The following is a 16229-nucleotide window of genomic DNA, read 5'->3' as shown; positions in this document are numbered from 1 at the left end:
CTAAATTACCACAACCTTTTATGTATAAATATAGCATAAACATAAAAGAACACATTGTTACCATCAAGTTTATTTAAAACACATCAAAAGAAGAAATGAGGTCTGTTCAAATAACAAGAACAGCTAAGGAAAAAAAATATACTCATCAACTCGAGGGATGTCACGTATGCAGGGGTAAGGAGGAACACTTTTGAAAACTACCTCTTCAGGTACCATTTGTATGTGTGCCTGATGATGTTCACACACTGCACCATTAACAATGCTTTGTATCACAACTGTGTTAGACTTAACCATCTTTACCCGGTACGGACCCAAATACGCTGGCTCTAGTTTGTGTTTCCTAGGTTGTAATCGTTTCAAATACACACGATTGCTTTTACCGGTGTGGTTTTGAACCGACCCCCAAACTTTGAGCTCTAATTTTCATTAGCTTTTTTCAAAAACCATTCCGTGGTGTTCATTACTCTCCACAATAGATTTAATAAATATACACAGAATTGCTCAGTGTAATAACTAAGGACATTTCTAAGACCTTTGTTTTGCAATAGGTTGCATTTGTTATTGGTAAGGGTCAGCTCATTGAATAAAACTTGGCTTTGATCTTCGGAATGAGAGAGAGAGAGAGCCTTATGCCTTATTCTATGTTTGGGTTCCCCAAGGGCCCTCAGTGTGAAGCACCTCGTATATTCACCGGAGAGTTGCTAATGCATCTTCCGGTGTATTTTGCATCTTCCAGTCTTGGATGGTCTGGGATGCATCTTAGGTATTTATCAAGCTTATTCTTAAACACATCTATGCTCACTCCTGATATGTTTCTTAGATGAGCTGGCAGCGCATTAAATAGTTGCTGTATTATCAATGCTGGTGCATAGTGGATTAATGTCCTGTGCGCCTTCCTTGGTTTTCCTGGTATATTTTTTGGCACTATCAATCTACCTCGTCTTGCTCTTTCTGATATTTTTAGCTCCATGATGTTTTCATTAAATCCTTCCATTTGCTTCTATGCTTGTATTATCATGTAGCGTTCTCTTCTCCTTTCTAGACTGTATAGTTTTAAAAATTGCAGTCATTCCCAGTAGTCAAGGTCCTTAAGTTCTTCTATTCTAGCAGTATAGGACCTTTGTACACTCTCTATTTGTGCAATATCCTTTTGGTAGTGTGGGTATCATATCACATTGTAGTACTCGAGTGTACTAAGTACATAAGTTTTGTAAAGCATGATCATGTGTTCAGCTTTTCTTGTTTTAGTGTCTGAATAATATTCCCATTTTTGCTTTACATTTAGCCAACATTGTTGCTATTTGATCGTTGCATAACATATTCCTATTTAAAATTACACCAAGGTCTTTAATTGCTTCCTTGTTTGTGATTGTCTCGTTATTAGGTCCCTTGTATGGCTATACCATTCCTTCTCTGTTTCCATAATTTATTGATTCAAATTTATCAGAGTTAAATACCATCCTATTTATCTCTGCCCATTCATATATTTTGTTTAGATCAGTTTGAAGTGAGTTCCTATCTTCATCACAAGTAATTTCTCTACTTATTCTTGTGTCATCTGCAAAACTTCTCACTACAGAGTTTTTAACATCACAATCTATGTCTGAGATCATAATAACAAGCAGCAGTGCAGCTAATACCGTACCTTGTGGCACGCCTGATATTACCTGAGCTTCATCTGATTTCTCTTCATCTGCAACCACTATCTGTTTGCTGTTTTGCAGGAATTCTTTTACCCATTTTCCTATCTTTCCCACAATATTGTGCTTTCTCATTTTTTTCTCTAATATATTATGGTCTACCTTGTCAAAGGCTTTTGCAAAATCTAGATAGATCACATCTGTGTCTTTTTCATTTATCATATTTTTGTATAAGTTTTCATAGTGTGCTATCAGTTGGGTTTGTGTACTTTTTCCAGGCACAAAACCGTGTTGACCTATATTAAACAAATTATTAACCAAATGGTTCATTATTTTCTTTTTTTATTACCCTCTCATACACTTTCATAATAAGTGATGTTAGACTAGCAGGTCTATAATTGCTTGCCTCTAGTCTTGATCCACTTTTGAAAATAGGGGTCATATAAGCTAATTTATGTTTAACATATATCTTGCTCATATCTACACTTTGTCTTAGCAGTATTGCAAGCGGCTTCGCGATAGTGTGTGCAGTTTTTTTTAACAAAATCGCTGGGACTCCATCTGGTCCGGCTGCCAATCCATCTTTAATTTCGCTTATAGCCTTGTCAATATCTGCTTCATTAATATCTATATCCATTAAATATTCAACATTTTCTTTGCTCATTTCCATTTCATTATTCTCAATCGCAATTCTTGGCGTGAACTCTTATATTTTTCTGCTAATATGTTGCATATTGCCTTTTATCCATTCGTTAACCGTCCTTCAATTCTTAGAGGGCCTATACTCTAATCTCCCTTCATTCATCTTTTTTGCATAGGAGTAAAGTACTTTGTTTTTTTTTTATATATATATATTTTGAAGAGTCCTTTCTTCTAAGTCCCTTTTTTCATTTTCTTTCGATTGTATAATCTTTTGTTCTGCATTTTCTATCTAGCATTTTATTTCCATCATTTTCCACACATTTTTTTTTGTTAGATTTTTCTTCCATTTTCTAATTTTCTGAAATAAGATCCTTCTGTCTCTTGGTATGCATGTTTTTTGTTTATTGTTTTTTTTTCGGTACATATTTCTCAACAATTTTCTCCAGTATTTTGTACAGTATGTCTGTATTTACCTGTATTTTATCACATACAAATACATTTTTCCATTCATTGTTCAGTTCTTCGTTTATTTCTGATCATTTTATATTCTTACTGTAAAAATTATATTTTCCATATCCTTCCCAACGCTTTGTGCTTTGATTAATTCTGCGATCACTTGCTTTGGAATGGACTATTAATTCTATGACATTGTTGTCTCAAATTCCCGTGTTATACAATATTATTTCTTTAACATAATTCACCTCATTCACAAATACTAGATCTATGACATTTTCCTTTCTTGTTGGAATGTGGTTTATTTGTTGCATATTATGTTCTAATAGCATATCTTGAAGCTTTTCAAATTGCCTCTTATCTTCTGCGCTACTATTACTCTCTTTTTTATATGTATATATACAACCACTTTCTTCTATCCGTTCTTTCTAATCCATGAAAGGAAAATTAAAATCTCCAGATAGGAGTATATTCCAATCTTTATGGTTTCTACATATGTCATCTATTTTTTTTATTATTATGTCAAACTCCTTAGTATTTTGGGGTCTGTAAACTACAATATTCACTAGTTTTTCAAATTCAAATTCTACCGCAATCAATTCACATTCTGTGTTGCTGTATTTTTCACAGACTTTTCCTGGATTTATGTCTCTTCCATATATTGAGGTTCCCCCTTGATTCCTATTTGTTCTGTCTGATCTATATGTTTAGAAACCCTTTATCTGATCATCACGGCTAGTCTCTTGGGAATACCATCTTTCACTTATATTTAATATATCTATTTTTCCAATTTGGGTTAGTTCTTCTAAGAACTCTATTTTACTTTTAGAGCTACTAAACCTTGTGCATTCATTACTATTATGGTTTGTGTTTCATCGCCATTATTTAATATTGGTAATAATATGGATTCTCCCATGCTTCCTTCCTGTTCTGATATGATGTTCTTTTCTTCATTTCCAGGAATTTTGCCATTAAAAATCCAGCTTTTCTACTATATTTGCTCTTTCGCCTCCATATTTATATTTGTGTATATACCTGCAATTATCACCATATCTGCACCAACCCCTGGCATTATAGATGCATTCTTTGAAGTAGGGCTCTAAATGTGTATATTTGGGTTGAAAGGCATCATATCTTGGGGCCTTTGGTACATAGCGCGGTATATACTCGGCCTGCTTTTTTGTTTCTTTTTTTGTTTCATTTTTGCTTTCATTTATTCTTTTCTGTTTGCTGAGTTTGCTTACATTCATTCATGGTTGCAGGATGCATATATCGACATTTTTTGTTGTATTTGCATCCTTTTCCTTCATTTAGGTTTATGCATATTTTTGGATGGAGATCTCTGCATTCCTCTCCATATCCATCTAAATACGCAGATTTACCTTATATTTCATAATTATGGCATATCTTTGGATGCTTGTAGTAGCATCTTTCGCCAAATCTGCAATTCCCTCTTTTCAGCAAATTGCAGACTATATCTTTCTTTTCTTTTTTTTCTTGTTCTTGCTCTTCCTTAAAAGAGTGTAGGTCCGGGTAGAGTCTCTTGGGTCTATTATTTGTTTCTATCTGATAATTTATTTCTTCGTATGTATGTTGTTGCATGGCATCTTAATTTATATCATTGATTTCCTCTGCATCCTTACACATATCCTGTTCATTTTTCTCTTCTTCTTCTTCTTCTTCTTCTTTAGTCTCGACTTAATTATATTTTCTATCCAGACTAAGCCTGTTGAGCAGAATACCTTTGTGTTTCTGTTTTTTTTTTTTTTTCATTATTTGCTGTATTTCAGCACATGTAGGAACATGTTGGAACATGGGAGGCATCGCATTTTCTAATCAGTTGTTGAGGATTATTAATGGGATACCATATTTTACATGTACTGCACCATTTTGGCATTCTTTTTCCCAATGCATAAATCAGCATATTCACCATATTGGACTTCTTATTGTTCTTTGATGGAATGTGTTGATTGATGTAAACTTCTTTATAAGAGAGAGAGAGAGAGAGAGAGAGAGAGAGAGAGAGAGAGAGAGAGAGAGAGAGAGAGAGAGAGAGAGAGAGAGAGAGAGAGAGGCATTTATAAATAATGGCCCCTAATACCATGGAAATATTGTCAAAACTTCTCGTTTCGAATTCCAATGTTGAAAGTTATTCCAAAGCTTTCGTACACCATCAATAATGCCGACTGTCTAATCAAAACATCAATATTTCCTTCTGCGTCCTCTGTCTCTGCCTTATCTCTTTTTTTCTCTCAGTCCTTCCACATCTCACAGGTTATTTGGTCGTGAATCATACTTTTGAAACTATGATATATAGGGGTTCGTATACCAAAGGATAAGGGTGCTGGAATCTCGGGCAACTTAGAAAGGAAATAAAATATTATTCTGGAGAAGCTCTGCTACGAGTGATAGGAAGGGACAATTCTCTCGAGTCTCTCAAGAATATCATCAGGAAACCTACATTTCAAAGGAGGTTATTGAAGCACTTTTCATTACTACACATTGCAAACTTCCTTTGAGTGTTTGTCTCTACCTACCAGTGTGAAAACGAGGAATAATTACTGAAAACATAAGACGGAATATAATGGAACGTTCTGACCGTTTTATTTGTTTGTTCTTGTCAAAATGTCCTCGACCAATTGGAAGATTGGTTGTCCTCGTTATAACAATAATTTCCCTCCGATTTAGTTTGGTTGATATACAGTATCTAATCTAGAAATGATTCTCAGGGGAACAATGCAGATTTCATCAACTTTACGACACGTTATCCACTTAGAACGTATAAAGATATTCAGAGAATTATTTAAGTAATTCGAACCACTTCTTGGAAATAGAAAATTAATGACGGGAATGAAATATAAGTGTTAAACACACTCTTCAAGTAATGGACTACAGGGTCATCCCACTAAATTTATCTATACTATGTATATGCTAAAAAAAAAACCACTTAAAATGTATCCCCACACAAAAAGAGAATAAATAACACGCTCAAGTAGACACGTTATAAGAAATTGATCCCTTGGAAAATTAAGCAAAATCTTGCAATTTACGTTATTCCAAAGTCCTAATTAGAACAAATATTTCCCTTGAGCTTCCCGTGTCTGTATTTATCTCTTCTCCTGCACCTCTTTAACATCTCGCTACTTTTATGAATCTAAATGATACATTACCCTACTCATAACATACGGATTGGGGTGTGGAACCTCTGGCAGCATACAATAATATTAATAAATACATTAAATACGTTTACCTCTGTAATGAATTCCCGAAGGGACATTACGTTCAATTCGGATCATTGTAAGAAGTATTCCTAAAAATTAGAAGTTTACTCAAAGAGCTTTTTTTACTTTGAATATTTCATAGTTGCATTTTGTGTTTGCTTAACATTGAGGAATTCGAATATTGACACACAAAACAAAGGGCGAGCTGTGATAAAACGTAGTGTACGCTTTTTGTTTTATCATTTCTTGTTCGTAATTCCTGAATCAACGATATTATGTTCGCAAGGATTCCTGTTTAGGAATGGCATTGACATAGGGAAGAATGTTAATGGTTAATTGGTTAAATGAACGCTAATGCTTTATCCAGTTGGCAATAGGACGAGGTTACAGTGTAACGGGTTGGTGGTGGAGGGCTGTTGAGGATTCCACTGAATAATTGAATGACGTTAAGGTGTAAAAATAAGTTTTGAAAATAAGTATATAAATTATAGTCAAGTCATTTATGATAATTCTTGAGATTCCACAAGACACTAGTATAAATAAATATTTATATTATTCTTATCACGTAGAAGTCGATGAACCAATAAAATTTTTTTTATCTAGATTTTTATGAGAAAGTCCTCAATACTGTGTTTATTGGTACCCACTGAATTATTAAATTTAAGCTGAAAAATATATTTATATTGACTATGATATATTAATGTCTATAACATTAAGAAACAATTCTTCTTCTTGATTATATATATATATATATATATATATATATATATATATATATATATATATATATATATATATATTATATATATATATATATATATATATATATATATATATATATATATATAGAGAGAGAGAGAGAGAGAGAGAGAGAGAGAGAGAGAGAGAGAGAGAGAGAGAGAGAGAGAGAGATATACACACATGAAGGTGTGTTAAGGTTTCCGATAAAATAACCATTCTATATATATATATATATATATATATATATATATATATATATATATATATATACATATATATATATATATATATATATATATATATATATATATATATATATATTATTACTAGCAAAAGCTACAGCCCTAGTTGGAAAAGCAAGATGTTATAAGGCCAAGGGCTCCAATAGGGAAAAATAGCCCAGTGAGAAAAGGAAATGAGGAAATAAATAAATTAAGAATATAAATTAACATTATATCATTGTAAAAACCGTAACAACATCAAAACACACATGTCATATATAAACTATTAACAACGTCAAAAACAGATATGTCATATATAAACTATAAAAAGACTCATGTCAGCCTGGTCAACATAAAAATATTTGCTCCAACTTGGCAACACCTGGAATAAAACTTCTAGAATACCGTGTTTTATTGAGCCTCGTGGTGGGAAGGCCTGGCTATTAGAATTAACTGCCTGCCTAGAATTACGAACAGGATAGAATTGTCCAGGGAGATCTGAATGTAAAGGATATATATATATATATATATATATATATATATATATATATATATATATATATATATATATATATATACTGTATATATATATATATATATATATATATATATATATATATATATATATACAGTATATATATATATATACTGTATATATATATATATATATATATATATATATATATATATATATATATGCATACATACCTATATATATATATATATATATATATATATATATATATATATATATATATATATATATATATAAACTAGAAGAGACAGACGTAAGAAATCCCTATACCATAAATGTACAAAATAGATTTGAACTACTGGAAGAAGAGGAAATAACTGCCTGCCTAGTATTGCAAACAGGATAGAATTGTCCTGGGAGATCTGAATGTAAAGGATGGTCAGAGTGTGTGTATATATATATATATATATATATATATATATATATATATATATATATATATATATATATATATATATATATATATACATATATATATATATATATATGTATATATATATATATATATATATGTATATATATATACATATATATATACATATATATATATATATATATATATATATATATATATATATATATATGTATATATATATACATACATATATATATATATATATATATATATATATATATATATATATATATATATATATATATATATAAACTAGAAGAGACAGACGTAAGAGATGCCTATGCCATAAATGTACAAAATAGATTTGAACTACTGGAAGAAGAGGAAATAACATCGGGTTGGGAGACAATAAAGTCAGTAGTGACTAAAGCTGCTATGGAATCTGTATGACCATGTATCAATGCACGTGGGAGGAATAATTGATTTGATGAAGAGTGTAGAAGTACTGCTGAAAGAAGAAAACGCTGTAGGATGAAATGGATAGAAGACAGGGCTAATATCGATAAGAGAGAAGATTTCAGATTGTCTAGAAATTTAACAACAAACAAAAACAGAAGAGAAAAAGAGAAGGTAGGAGAGGAACTGAGAGAAATTGAAGAAAATAGAGCGCATGGAAAAACGAGAAATTTCAGGGAATTAATAAGACGAGAAATGGATTCTAGCCAAGAATTAACTTAATCACAAATAAAGGTAATATAATTATTGGAAAAAAGAAATACATCGAAGGTGGATAGAACACTTTAAGGAGCTTTTCAATCGGCCGCCACCTCATAACCCAGTGGATGAAATGGAGATAGAGGGAAATATCGGTGATGTGGAGGCACCAACCCGAGAGGAAATTACAGATTCTATAAGAAAACTTAAAAATAATAAAGCAGCTGGGATTGATAATATAGCTACAGAACTAATCAAGTAGGGGGCCAGGCTCTTCATAAGATTATTAGCTTACTGTATAGCATATGAGAGAATGAAGTAATGCCATCATACTGGGAGGAAGGGATTCTGGCAGTACTACATAAAAAAAGATCGCACTATATGTGGAAACTACAGAAGCATTTGCATACTCCCAGTTGGATACAAAACCTTGCAAATACTTTATACAAAAGATTACCAGTTTATTGTGAAGATATAATAGGTGACTATCAGACAAGCTTTAGACCAGTCCGAGCTACAGCTGACCAAATTTTCACCATAAGGCAAGCTCTAGAGAAATATTGGGAGTTCAACATAAATTCTTACCATGTATTCATAGACTTCAAGCAATCATATGACATCGAACATCATTATGGAACATACTAAAGTTCTTCCACTTAACAGAGAAATTTATAAATCTGGTTCAGATGTGCTACCAGAATACGACGTGCAGGATCAAGGTCGAGGGAATACTGACAGAGTCCTTTGACATCCATGGAGGACTAAAGCAGGGATGCGCTCTATCAACACTTTTATTTAACTTAGTATGGGAATGGATAATGCAAAATACAGCTCCTACCAGATTACCCATCCAGCTGGATAATACCGTTATAGACAAACTTGGATATACTGATGATGTGGACGTTTGTGGAGACTATCTACCTAGCATCGAAGAAACATATGTACAGTTTAAAAACAATGCAGAACGTACAGGAATGAAAATAAACATTGCAAAAACAAAGATAATGGAGGTTTCAAGAACGCCAAATCTAGTTTGAGATGTGTATTTTGGAGTATCACAACTGAAAGCACTAGCCACATTTAAATATCTTGGCTCCACCATAATGTTACGCAACATGATCCAGGAAGAAGTTATATTAGGTATTGCAGCAGGGACAAGATGTTCATGAGCACTCGATAATACCTTAAGATCCAGAATTTTATCTAGGCCCACAAAAACACAAATATATACCGCCATTATCCATCCTGTGGTCCTATGCGGATGTGAAAAATGGACACTCACTACACAGTTGGATATAATACTTGAAGTTTTTCAACACAGTATCTTGAGGCGGATCTGGGGACCGGTTTGTGATGACGAAACTGGAGAGTGGCTCAGGCGCCACTTTCATGAATTGATAGCTCTCTCAGGACTACCGCCTATCTCTGATGGTATTAGATCACAGAGACTTCAATATGCAGGACATATTGCTAGAATGGAGGAGAGAAGGCTGACTAGAAGAGTTATGTTAGGTAAACCCTTAGCTACCAGACTAAGAGGAAGGCCTAGAAAGATATGGATGGATAACTTAATTAAAGATTTGGACATCCTGGAAATATACCCCAATGAGTGGATGGAACTTGCGGAGGATAGGGCTCTTTGGAGACAAACCGTCAAAGCAGCATGGGATCAGCCTGGTCCGAGGCTCCCAGAGTAAGAGTAAGATTAAGAGTGTGTGTGTATATATATATATATATATATATATATATATATATATATATATATATATATATATACACACAAACGAAGTGAGTGACCTTAAATGAACTGCCAAATTTTTTCTAAGGTATCTCGTCCACCCGTATCGCAGTCATTCCCTACTCATAGATTTCGGAGCGAGGTGGTTGGGGCGGTGGGGGGGGGGGGGGGTAGCTGATAATTTCGGTGGCGAAGTCAATATCTCCTATACCAATAAATATATTCAAATAAAATTTCATTGCATTATTTTGAAATAAATAAACATTGTTTCTACCAATTTTCATGTTTATACTTACTATCGGCATGCCCTAGCTGTCACTTTTGTTCATGAGTGACAATTTTTAGCTGAACAATCATTGAGGAGCCACAAATTACTCCTAGAGTTTTACAAATAGCCAATTTATTTTCACGAGGTTAGATGAGTATTATGTGAATTAAATTCATACCGATTTTTGTATTGATACTTGCCATAGGAAAATCACAGTAGCCATTTTTCGATATCCGTGAGAGGCCGATTTTCGGCGGTGTTGTAAATTACTCGTAGAAAACTTCACATATCTGAATGAAATTTTCGGGGATTTAGGGGATGGATGCTTTGTACATACCAATTTTCATGTTGAAATGTGCTATACAAAAGCATAGCAAACGTTTATTTCGATATGGGTTGAATGCTTAATTTTGAAGGCGTAGTAAATTGTTCCTAGAATAATCCACATCTCCCAATGAAAACTTCAGGGATTGATCGGAAATATAGTTTCCCTGTTCCTGTCAAATTATATTATAATATCTACAATTGAAAAGACACAGCTATCATATAGCCTCCTTCAATATGATGTTAAATGTAGCAACATTAGAGTGAACTGAGTGTTAGTCTGCGAAATCAATGAGAGACAATGCCGAACTCATATACAATATCCATCTCGAGTTCAGTTAGTGTATATATATATATATATATATATATATATATATATATATATATATATAAATATATATATATATATATATATATATATATATATATATATATATATATATATATATATATATATATAGATAGATAGATAGATAGATAGATAGATACCCTTCGTGGATAGGTTAGGTAATAGACAAGCCAGCAAATACTAAAAATTGGGAATGATTACTTCACCCTTAATGAGATTCTGGATTCCCCATTTCCTCAAATAACTGTAAAAACTTATTTACCTCAACCTTGAGGAAAAGTATGAAGGTAATACGAAAGTATTCATAATTATCTAACACCATATAGAAAACACAATAACCCATTGTGTAGAAAAAGATAAAAAAATCACATATATAACAATATAAGTCCAAACTTACTCTCCTACTACCTATAAAGGTAGTAGGTTAGCCAAGGCACCAGCCACCCATTAGGATACTGCCGCTAATGAGAGGAGTCCTTTGACTGGCCAGATAGTACTACTGTAAATCCTTTTCTGTTTACAACTTTTTTTTCGTTTGCCTACATATATATATTGCATTGTCTGGCCTATTCTTTACAAATTCTCCTCATTTCTCAAACCTCTGTGAACACTATGTAACCAAACAATTTGCTTCACTCATAGGGGGTTAAGTAATTCAATGTAATTGTTTAGTGGCTATTTTCCAATTGGTTTGGGTAGGAGAGAGACTTTAGTTATGGTAAGCAACTTTTCTAGGAGAAAATCTTTGTAAATTTTTGTACATATATTTATATAGACTTTCACACACACGCATATATATATATACTGTACATATATATATATATATATATATATATATATATATATATATATATATATATATATATATATATATATATACTGTACATATATATATGTGTATATATATATATATATATATATATATAGTTATATATATATATATATATATATATATATATATATATATATATATATATATAAGAATATATACATAAATAATTATTTATTCGTATGCACATACCATATCCGGGAACGTAATACAGCTTTCGAATACCTTTAGTTATCTCGTCGTCCAAATCGCACCCAGATGGCCAATGTCCAATAAGCGGTGTCAATGGTTATTGCTTTTCAAACGAAATCCATTACATATAAATAAACCTTACTCGAAATTGGTATTCCTTCCAGTACCTCAAGCAATGAAAAAAAAAGAGAGATTTACAGAATGTATACCTCTGATCGCATGGTTATGATTTCAAAAAATAGAAAAGAAAAGATATCTACAATTTATACAACTCTGATCTTATGATCTTGATTCTATCCAAAAATATAGATATTGTACATAAATCTGCGCCTATGTTCGGAATTCCTTACTACATATTCCATTACGGTAAATATTCTAGTATGAATGGAAGTCCCTGGAAATTGGTAGATTTTCTAGTAGTCTAACCAAAGAAGAATATAGTAAAGGATAGACCATCAAACTTTGATTTGCTGATGTGAACAAGTCATCAGATAAGATTCTCTTGGACTAAAGTCATTGATTGTCTTATTGAAAACAGCTGCTTCTTCATATTCCTTTTCCTTTTCAGAGTCAAAGGAAATTATTTCAAATTTCGATTTTCCTTTATTGCGAGTTGAGAAGTTTATTTGTTTTTCATATGCAAATTTTTATGCGGATGGCGCAATTACAATATTTGATATCTAAACTATTTGCAATATATAATCATATGTCGTTAATGTTGAAGAAGAAAATCTAGAAGTGACTTGAATTCGCTTTGACCTTTGAAATTTTTAGTGAAGGCAAGTTAAAGCTTGACATCATTCTCATTTTCTTACTTTTGTTGTGACTCTGGCTGTTATAGCAAGTTACAACTGACAAATTGTCGACATTTAATGAACAAGTCGTCAATGCACAATAGTTTTTCGTAAATTTACAGTACTGTATGTATGTATGTATATGTATTATTATTATTATTATTGTTATTATTATTATTATCATTATTATTATTAAATGCTAATCTACAACACTAGTTGGAAAAGTAGGATGCTATAAGCCCAGGGGCCCCAACAGGGAAAATAGTCCTGTGAGGAAAGGAAATAAGGAAAAATAAAATATTCTAAGATTAGTAACAATATTAAAATAAATATTTCCTATATAAACTATAAAAACTTCAACAAAACAAGAGGAAGAGAAATTAGATAGAAACTATAAAAACTTCAACAAAACAAGAGGAAGAGAAATTAGATAGAACCATGTGCCCGAGTGTACCCTCAAGCAAGAGAACTCTAACCCAAGACAGTGGAAGGCCATGGCACAGAGGCTATGGCACTACCCAAGACTAGAGAACAATGGTTTGAAATTGGAGTGTCCTTCTCCTAGAAGAGCTGATTTCCATAGATGAAGAGTCTCTTCTACCCTTACCAAGAGGAGAGTAGCCACTGAACAGTTACAGTGCAGTAGTTAACCCCTTGGGTGAAGAAGAATTGTTTTGCAATCTCAGTGTTGTCAGGTGTATGAGGACAGAGGAGAATCTGTAAAGAATAGGCCAGACTATTCGGTGTCTGTGTAGGCAAAGGGAAGAACCATAACCAGAGAGAAGGGTCCTATGTAGTACAGTCTGGCCAGTCAAAGGACCCCATAACTCTCAAGCGGTAGTATCTCAACGGCCGGCCGGTGCATTGGCCAACCTACTAGCTATGCGTTAATTATTAAAGTCAGCATATCAGATATAAGAGCAGCCTTTATGGCTACTCCCAGATATTCAGAATGAGAGAGAGAGAGAGAGAGAGAGAGAGAGAGAGAGAGAGAGAGAGAGAGAGAGAGAGAGAGAGAGAGAAATATTAGTAATCCAGTGCCATAAGAAATTCTAAACCTTTTATCTTGAAACTCCGTCGCAAAATATTACAATACGCACCATTCCATTTTCCGACTAATTCATCTTCAAAATAAAATGTCAAATCTGGATATCAGTATTTCCCTCTTCGCTCCATTTCTGTTCTTTTTATCTTCCATATCTCTTCTGCATCTTACTTGTTATTTAAAGATAAATACTGCATTTCCACCCTTCGATAATATATGAAAACTTCCTACGCATAACATCACATCCGCGCCTGGGGCCTGGATCGTTTTACAACTTGCAGGGGAAAAACATTTCATGCAATAAATGTGTTAAGATTTCCATTAAGTTTGAATCCCACTAAACTTCCAAAGAACTTCTTTGATGTTCACCTTAGCATTTTTCGTATCTTTACTTTGGAAATTGCTCGATTACATTTTTACTTGTTTCTCGATGGGGTGGTCTGTAATGGAGCGTTTGATAATTTTCTTTATTGTCTTTTTTATTTTTTGGGGTAAATAATTTATGAACCAATAGGAACGTTTATTACGAGAGCTTCTTAACTAAACTAGGCTTTAATATTAAGCTTATTCGTTAGAATATAGCAAAGTTAATTTTCTTAAGAGCACCTACACTACAGATTCTAATGATGATTAAGTATTTTTTGAGTTCTAATATAACAAAAAATGATGCTCCAATAGTTTTATATATTTTATAAACTTTCCCTGAATGAATATCGATAATTATGTAAAATATCTGATAGCTAAAGTCGATTTTATATTATTATTTTTTGTAAAGAATTTATAAATCAATTGGAAGGGTTTATTACGAGAGTTTCTTAATTACAACTAGGTTTGAATAGTAAGCGTATTCGTTAGGATATAACAAAGTTATTTTCTTAAGAGCACCTATATTACAGATTCTAATGATGATTAAGTATTCTTTGAGTTCTAGTATTACATATAATGATGCTTCAATAAGTTTATATAATTTTTAGACTTTCCTTGAATGAATATAGATAATTATATAAGATATATGATAGCTAAGGTCTTTTTTATATTATGAGCAGGCAATCAATTTACTCAATCATCACAGGAGAGAGAGAGAGAGAGAGAGAGAGAGAGAGAGAGAGAGAGAGAGAGAGAGAAGACGGACAATAGAAAACTGAAATATTTGACAATTAATTTAGTATTTTTTCAGTTGACGATAAATTTTACCACCCGATGTCACTGAATTTCTGATCTTGCTCCTGATTGGCCGATCCAATAGAATTGTAACAGGATTAGTAGCTTCACTGATCAGAAATAAAAAAGAAAAATCAATTCATCATTAGAGGTCGAATGAAATTAATGGTCCTTCGTGTTATAAAGCCAGACGTCTTTACCTGTCAATTACTTCTCATTGTGTCAATCAACGCTGGAATTATAAGGAGAGATAATTGCCTTGAAAACCAAATGTCTAAATACTTAGATTTATCTAATTACTCTCGTATCATTCCAAACGAAACCTATATTTTTTTCCCAAATAGATAAGCAATGCTTCGTGTAAACACAACATTGTATCTTTTAAGGTTATTAGCCTTCAGAATTATGATTCTACATTGCAATATCTTTTTTTCTGAAAATTATACATATATATTCACATATATATATGTGTGCACAAACACATACACACATATATACATATATATATATAATATATATATATATATATATATATATATATATATATATATATATATATATATATATATATAACTGATCTCAAACCCATAAAGGAAAAAAAAAACATATGTTAAACTAATGGATAGAAATGTCATGCACACCAAACTTCAGCAACAAATCTCATTCCAAAGGGGAAAAGAAATTAAAAATATCCAATTTCCGGAGGGTTTAAGAGGTACCATTCACATACGTCAAACAGACGAACCGATTTCAGTCAATAAAATATACGTTTACGTCCGGAAAAATTATTGTATTTTCATGAATGTCATATTGTTTACTTAACGGAGATTGAGTTCCAATTTATGTCTGGAAAGTTTTTCAGACAGACGGTAATTGAAAAACCATATATGACCTTCGCTCTTTTAATTTCTTTGGAGTCAAAAACTAGCACCCGACACCCATCCCCACACAATAATCTGTTTGTGTCGTTACAAGATATTCAATCAACGATTTAAATCCAGCGGGAC

This window comes from Palaemon carinicauda, chromosome 9, assembly GCF_036898095.1.
Source record: "Palaemon carinicauda isolate YSFRI2023 chromosome 9, ASM3689809v2, whole genome shotgun sequence".
NCBI classification, from domain to species: Eukaryota; Metazoa; Arthropoda; class Malacostraca; order Decapoda; family Palaemonidae; genus Palaemon; species Palaemon carinicauda.
The sequence above is the reverse complement of the archived record's forward strand: the minus strand, read 5'-3'. Positions refer to the sequence as shown.